This window comes from Neovison vison, chromosome 9 (assembly GCF_020171115.1).
Source record: "Neovison vison isolate M4711 chromosome 9, ASM_NN_V1, whole genome shotgun sequence".
In the NCBI taxonomy this organism is placed as follows: domain Eukaryota; kingdom Metazoa; phylum Chordata; class Mammalia; order Carnivora; family Mustelidae; genus Neogale; species Neogale vison.
In genome coordinates, this window is record NC_058099.1 from 6259919 (window position 1) to 6268160 (window position 8242).

Below are 8242 nucleotides of genomic sequence, written 5' to 3' on the forward strand. Positions count from 1 at the left end.
CCCATATGTATCTTTTACCTCTGACATTGTAAGTTTCAACTCTTCAAGGTCTATTTTTTTTTTAAGTCTTCATGTCTCTACTTAACATTTTGAAAATATAGAATACAGTTATAAAAACTTTTAGAATCTGCCTCTGCTAACTCTAACGTCCTGTCAGTTTTGGGTCAGTTTCTACTTGATCAATTTCTTTTCTTTATGGGTCATGTTTTCCACCTTCTTTGTATGTCGTGATTCTTTCCCTTTCTTCTTTCCCTCCCTCCTTCCCTTCCTTCCTCTCTTTTTCTTCCTTTCTTTCTAAAGATTTTTATTTATTTATTTGACAGAGAGAGATCACAAGTAGGCAGAGAGGCAGGCAGAGAGAGGGCGAAGCAGGCTCCCTGCTGAGCAGAGAGCCTGATGCGGGGCTCAATCCCAGGACCCTGAGATCATGATCTGAGCTGAATGCAGAGGCTTAACCCACTGAGCCACCCAGATGCCCCCTCTTCCTTTCTTTCTAACAGGCCTTTAATTCCTTTTATTTTTCTTGTATAAAACATGTGGTGACCACAGCTGGAGGCTGGGTCCCCTGCACAGAGACTCTGGCATGCGCCTTTACGAGATGGTCAGTGAATCCCTGATAGGGAGACTTGGTGAACACAGTCTCTTTCCAGAGATTGGGGTGAGACAGCTGTAGGTCTTGGGAAGGGCATCAAAAGTGGCCTTGGTTTAATTGCCCTGGGTGGCAGTGCAGTCCCTGGCTGAGAGGTAGCTGTCCTCAATACCTGTCATCATCAGTAGCTTCTTGGGCACAGAGGCTGAGACAATGCCAGTGCCTCTAATGTTGGAGATGAGGCATACCAACACAGACCCACAGCGACTGGTCACCTTAGATGGCACAATGTGGGGTTTGCCAATCTTCTTCTGCCAGTATTCTTGCTGCACAAGATGGTGGAAAGCTTGGCCAGGAAGATGACCCCACAGACGGCAGTGGCTACCTCCTTGCAGCACTTAATACCCAGACCAATGTGTTCATTGTAATCTCTAATGGCAACAAATGCCTTGAACCCAGTCTGCTGGCGAGCACGTGTCTGCTTCTGCACCAACATAGTCTTCAAAACCTCATCCTTAAAGGATGCCCCCAGGAAAAACTCAGTGATCTCAGATTCCATGATGGTTAGGGAGAGGAGCTACATCTCCAGACACTTGATCTTTGTGACCTTGAGCCGGTGACCCAGCTTGGTGTTGGGGATCCACTCCTTGTCCTCAGCCGTGCCTCTGAGAGATCTGTGACCTTTCTGACCATGGCCTTGACTCTGGCCCTGGATGTCACTACTAAAGCCTCCATGGAAGCTACTGGCCTCCCATTCCGGGGTGCCTGGGTCCTCCACACCCTCCTGGAGCACCAGCATCACCTGCCATTTGGTGTTTTCTCAGAGAAGAAGGTCTCTGGTAATTTTCTATTGGATACCAGACATTATGAATTTTGCATCTTTTCTATTCTTATAAATCTTCTTGAGCTTTGTTCTAGGAATCAGTTAGATTACTTGGGAACTAACATATCTTTCTGGGTCTCGCTTTATGATTTGTTGGGTGGGTTTTAACAACGCTCAGTCTGGGGCTGATTCTCCACCTTTGAGACAAGACCCTCCTGAGTGCTCTACCCACCACCCTGTGAATTGTGACTTTTCCAGTCTGGCTGGTGGAAACAGGCCTGTTTTTCCATCCTTTTAGATGGTTCCTTCTCAAAAGCCACTAGCTCATGTATTTTTCTTCTGAATTTTTTGGTTGTTTCAAGTGTGATAGTAAATCTGGCCTGTTATTCCATCTTGGCCCAAAGTGATGGTCAGTCAACAAGTGTGGCAATTCTACTTCCTAATCATTCTTGAATCTGTTGACTTCTCTCCCAGCCCCTGTCATGGCTCCAGACCCCATTACCTCCTGCCTGGGGTGACACCCATAGTCACCCAGGGCTAGGTCTCTGCTCCCTTAAAATCCTTTTCCATGCAGCATAGTCTGAGCTGATCAATCTATCTTTCTTTTAAAAAATATTTTATTTATTTATTTGACACAGAGAGACACAGCGAGAGAGGAAACAGAGTAGGGCGAGTGGGAGAGGGAGAAGCAGACTTCCCACTGAGCAGAGAGCCTGATGCAGGACTCAATCCAAGGATCCTGTGATTATGATCTGAGCCAAAGGCAGATGCTTAGCAACTGAGCCACCAGGTGCCCCTGGAGCTGATCTTTCTCAATTGCAGTCTGACCGTGCCCTGCCCCAGCTTCAAACCTGTTTGCTCCTCACTGTCTTTGGGTTGATTTCCAGCTCCTGCCTGTGGTTCATCAGGTCTTGGTACGGCCAACCAAACGGAACTGCCTGTATTTTCCCAGGGGGCCATTCTCTCTCTGCGGGGACTTTGCTCATGCCCTTCCTCCTGCCAGAGGCTCCTGCCATCATTCTTCTCTTCTACTTTTCCTCTAGGTCTCCACATAGGTGACACCTGCCCCAGCAAGCCCTCTCACCTCTCAGGTAGGGGAAGGTGTTTCCGGCCTCTGCAAACCTGTCCCTTAGCACGAATTGCTTTGAACCACTGCTGCCTGGGGTGACTGTGTCCCCCAGGTTGGGCCTCCCTGGGGGTGAGACCTTGGCCCCTCCTGCTGAGTCCTGCCCGACATACCTGCTGAATGAAGGAATAAGTGAAGGAATGAATGGATGAATAGAATAGAAAAATGGCCAAAGCCAGAGAGGGAGGGAGGCCAAGAATATGGCTCAAGAGACTTGTATCTTCTTCCCACTCCTGCCCCAACTTGCTGAATCCAGGCCATCACCGGACCCAGCGAAGAGGTCTCCAAGGTCTCATCTGGATCTGTCATGACACCCACATGTGTCCCCAGCATCGTGGAATGAGTTGTAGGCATGCTGAACCCATCCTCCTTGTTTGACTGGTGGGGAAACTGAGGCCCAGGGGTAGGGGTGGGGTGGGGCACAGCTGGACCCCAGAGGACTCAGTGCATCAGAGACAAAGCCCAGCTCAAGATCTACGTGGCTGTTCTCAGTTCTGCCCTTCTGGGCTTTGGCAAAGAGTGTGGAGGAAAAGGACTCCCTGCTCCCTGTGTCCTGGTAGGGGGTGGCCTCATGGGCAGGTGGGGCTCTCCAGGCTTGGGGCCAAGGACTTCTCTGTGTCTGGCACTTCCCCAGGATTCAGAGCACAACAATAGGGAAGAGGAGAAGGGTCACTCTGAAGCGGTCACATAACCAGACTAGGGGAAGACCTGGGGGGAGGCTCAAGGTCAGCCTGAGGTCAGGCCCTGTCCAACTTAATTATTCATTAACCAGGAAAGTCCAGGCACTGAGTTAATGGCCAGCACAAGGCTGCGGGGGAGGAAATTCCTCCCCGAGGGTGGGCATCACCTGCAGGAATTCCGCATGTAAGGAGCAGTTGGTGGAGGGGCCCTTTATCCATCCGTCTGTCCATCCATCCATCCTGCCACCATCCATCCATCCATCCATCCATCCCCACATTCATTCGCTTCTCTCTGTGCCTGTGGATGAGCCGAATGCTGGAGTTCCAGCTGGCGCAAGGACAGAGCAGTGGCGACAAGGATAGCCCAGAGCGGTCAGTGTTGTGGCCGGGGCCTGGGGGAGCACAGAGGAGATCCCCGACTCAGCCCGGTGAAGTGGACAAAGCCTCCTGGAGAGGGTGAGACCGTGAAGGACCGGTCAGATGGCCCCGCAGATCCCCTGTGGCTGGGCCACATGCAGCAGGTGTGGTGCGCTGTGGGGGCCTGTCAGCACCTGGGTCTTACCCCGCCCCAACCTCTGTCACAGTCCCCGCTGCCAGGGATGACGTTGACGTCTGAGCCCATCTCTACCCTGGCTGGCTTTTCATAGACAGGCTAGGTTGGGGATTTCCTCCAATGGGCGGGCGGCCACCCTGCCGCCCACCCCCCCAGCGCCTGGCCCAAGGGCAGTCCTCAGGCATCCCATGGACCACGGGATGAGGAGGGGCTGAGGCAGGCCTGAAGTGCAAGCTGAGAGGGGAGAGAAGGGTCCCCTCTTGGGGTCCAGTGGGTGCACATGGGGGCGGGGGGAGTCCCGTCCAAGGGAAGGAGGCTCCATGGATGGAGAGGTTCCCGGAGTCATCTGGTGGTCCCGTCCCTGCGCTTGGGGGAGTCATGTGCTAGGACAGATGGCAATGGGGGAGTGTGTGTGGGGGGGTTCCCCTGTGGGAAGGCAAGAAGGGCGGTGGGAGGCTGAGGAGGTGGGCTCTCAGGGTGAGAGGGGAGGGCAGGGAGGAGAGGCCGGAAGAAAGGGGGAAACAGACTGTGCATGGGAAGATGGGACATGGTCCCCCAAGGCTGGGACGGCTGCAGGGGGGTGGTGGGAAGGGCAGGGTGTCTCCTGGGAAAGTGGTGGAAGGGACATTCAAGGGGGCTCCGTGGTTGGCAGCACTGACCCCGGAGCTCTCTGGGGCCAGGTGCCGCCGCACGTGGGGGCCTGTTTGCGTCATCTTGTGTGTAGGTCACGGAGTCGGGCCTCCCAGTGGCAGGCTCCTCCCAAGGGCCCCTGTCCTCTGGGGGGGGGGGTGTGGGGGGGTGGGGGGGGTGGTGTCTGGCTTCCTCCTCCCTTTGCCAGAAGTCTGAAGGAGGAGCGGGCTGGAGATCACTAAGGCCCATCTGCTTGCTCCCCGGTGTTCTTGCTGCAAGGTGGAACCCCAGAGGCCAGAGCCTCGTCCCAGTGCCACTGCGCTCTGGGAGCCCCGGGAAAGGCCCGATGAAGGCGCCTGTTCTTACTGAAATTAAACAAAACGCACACCACACCGGGGTCGGTTCACAGCCCCTGTCTCAGCCTGTCCAGGCAGGAGAATGGAATCCCTGCAAGCCGGCCTCCGTGGGCCGGCGGGAGGGAGGAGGGAACAGGCGCGGGTCCCCAGAGGGTGTCAGGTAATGGCACCCCATGACTTCAGTCACCTACTGCAGGAGGCCCCTGGTGCCTCCTTCGGGCGCGTGGGCCCTGAGGGGCGCGCCCCACCTTAGGGTCCCCAGCAAGTTGGGGGAAAGGCGCTGGGTCTCCCGCTCCGGCCCCACGGTGGGGCCAGAGCGGAGCTTCGCGGGGGGGCGCGCGGCCAGTCGGGGCAGGAGGGTCCGGAGGATGGGTGGGGGGCTTAGGGTGTCGGCCGGTGCCACGCCCGCCGGTTCGAGACTGCTTGGGTTGGCGGCTTAGGGCCGATTCCCCCCCCCCCCAACTCCCTACAAACGCCGGCGGGGAGGAGAGGGCATGTTTGTTCAGCGCTGGGGCTGGGCCGGGGTTGGGGGGGTAGTGGGGGGGCAGGAAGCAGAATTTCAAAGCGGCTTCACCCTTTGTTACCCCTTCCCGGCCCCGCCCCCACACCCCAGGCTGCATTCCAGAACTAGAGGGGGTCCTGCCCCGGGAGAAATCGGCTTAACCGGAGGCTCGGGTTACAGCCTAGCTGCTCGGTGCGTGGGGGGAGGCGGGGGTGCGGGGAGTCGGCCCTTCCCTGCCCGACATTCCGGATGGCGGGTCTCCCAGTCCACCCCATCCCCACCCAGGGACCCCCCCCAACCCCCACTTTGCGGGTCTCAGTCCCCAGGAGGGAGGGGGAGAAGCCGGAAAGGGGCGGGGCTGGGGGGGCAGGACGGACCCCCGCCTGCTCACGTACAGGACCCGGAGATGGGGTTCGGGTCGTATTTGCATTAAGGGAGCTCCCGACTCTTGGTTTCCGCCCTGGATCTGCCCTCAGACAAAGCTTGCTGGGCGCCTCTGGGTTTGTTTGAGGTGGGCCGGGCTGAGGTGGGATTCTTTCTTTCCAGTGAAGGCAACCTGGGCTCTATCTTATTTTCAGGACCTGCTCAAGGGGCCCTTTCCATGCGATCCAGTCCTCTAGTTTTGTTGTACAGCTTCACCAAGTCTTGCATCTGTGTGACCACCGCCCTGAACAGGATCTTGAACAGGACCAGCGCTCCAGAAAGTTCCCTGGTGTCCGCCGCTCCCCAGGCCTGACCCCACCCCAGGCGGAACCACTAGTCTGCCCTCCCTCACGTAGACCGTCTGGCCCTGACACTCAAGTCCTGGGAATGTGTGCTTCTGCTGGCGGGGCTCCCCTTACTCAGCCTGGTATTTTGGGGAATCCACCACTTCATTACAAGACGTCCTTTCTCATTGCTCAGTTTATTTCATGGTTTGTCCCTTCTGTGCCTGTCCATGCCAGTCCCTTCTGGTCCTGGGCTGTGAGGAAATGAAGCTGCTCTGGTGTTCTGGCAGAGAGGGAAGAACTTGATGGGACACTTGTTTACTCTTATTTCCTGACTAGGTGCATACAGAGACACAGGGCCTTTGCATATGCTCTTCCTGCTGCTGGGATGCTCTGCCGCCTGTCCTTGGTGCAGTGGTTGTTTTTTTTTTTTTTAAAGATTTTATTACTATATTTCAGAGAGAGCGCGCATGAGCAGGATGAGGGGCAGAGGGAGAAGCGGACTCAATCCTGATGTGGGGCTTGATCTCAGGACTCCAGGATCATGACCTGAACTGAAGGCAGATGCTTAACTGACTGAGCCCCCCACCTCTGTGCACCTCTATGGTGGGTTTTTTATGACCCTTCAAGTCTCAGCTTCACTGTCACCTTCCCAGAGAGGCCCTGGCCCACCACCGTGTCGACTTAAGCTACTGCACCCTTCTTTCTTTGGTTTTGTTGGCTTCGTGGTGCTTATTGCCACCTGCAATCATCTTAGCCCTGTACTTGCTTCTTGGGTGTGAGGCCCTTACTGGAAGTTTCCTGCTCTGTGAAGGCAGGCACTTCTGCCTCGCATATCCCAGTGCCCAGCATGGCTTGGAGTGGTGATCAAACAGTTGTAGGTGCGTCTGTAGGGTGCCGGGGACCCTGCTGGGCTCAAACCCTCCCCTGGGGAGGTTTCCTGCAGCCGTGACCCTTGGCCCAGGAGGCATGCCAAAGAGGGGTGGGAGCCAGGGAAGGGTGGGAGACCTGTGGGCCACGTTCATACTTTTCTTATCGTTTGGCTAATGGTTTGCCAGCAGCATTGCACTTCTAGAAGAGGGGAGAGTGGGGTGGAGTCTGGCCTTGCCCCTTACTGCTGCCTCAGCCTGAGCTGCCCAGCATTCAACCGTTCAATTTTTTTATTTTATTTTTCAGATTTTATTTATTTATTTGACAGAGACAGAGATCACAAGTAGGCAGAGAGGCAGGTAGAGAGAGAGGGGGAAGCAGGCTCCCCGCAGAGCAGAGAGCCCGATGGAAGGCTCGATCCCAGGACCCTGAGATTATGACCTGAGCAGAAGGCAGAGGCTTAACCCACTGAGCCACCCAAGTGCCCCTCAACTGTTTTATAATCAGAAGGTGAAGAGAAACTCCCTGTGAAAACGAGAGGTTTGGAACTCGCAGCTGTAGATGATGGGGAGGCATTGAGGGTGTGTGAGGAGGGGAGTGATATGGAGGTAGCCAGCAGTGGCAGCTGAGCCTGGGTTGGTAGAAAGAAGGGCTGAACTTGACCCGTTTGCCATCAGTCTACCACAGGCTGGGAAACTGCAGTCTGGGTGTGCAAGGTTGCTTTATGCCTGGGAGCAGAGTGGGGGAAGACCCACAAGTCCTCGTAGCTGGGCAAGTGCAGCCAGTTGGGGTAGGGGCTGGGCTAACAGTGGGGAGCAGCAGACCCCACTCCCCCACTGGGGAGTACGCATCCTCACAAAAGACATTAGTGCTCAAAGCAAACACTTGGATTTTGTCCTTCCGACAGGATAGGGGGACCCCCACTCCTGAGCTCTGCCCTGTGGGCCCAAGGATGCAGGCTGGTAGCTCTGAGGGTAAAGAAGTTCAGGGACATTGGTGGGTCTTTCCAGTGTTTACTGAGCCTTTGTGGGTGTCAGGAATAATAACCAGGTGGGGACACGTGGTGGTCAGGATAGGCCTGGGCCTGCCCTGAGGGGGCTCACAGCCTGGGGAAGCTACAGTTAGGTCTGGGCCAGGCTGGACAGAGAATTGGTGAGCCGCACAGGACTGGGTCCTCATGGCCCCAAAGAGGCTGCCATGAGCTGAAGTTAATTCTCACCAGTGTTTTCCTGGTGTAGCTTATGCCTGGATCATCTTTCTGTTCTAATGCAGACGCTTCTCACACTTTGCTGTGCAACCATCAGGAAGAGTTTGCCTAAAATGCAGAGCCTCTGGCCCCATGTCCGGTGCCTTTGTGGATGGGACCCAGTCACCTGCATTTTAATTACCACCTTGTCTCCGTGTCT

The 8242-nt window shown here is 55.7% G+C and overlaps 1 pseudogene; it reads right to left on the bottom strand.

Moving 5' to 3' along the window:
* Positions 1-514: 514 nt before the first annotated feature.
* On the bottom strand, positions 515-1398 carry LOC122917027 (annotated as a pseudogene).
* Positions 1399-8242: the final 6844 nt, after the last annotated feature.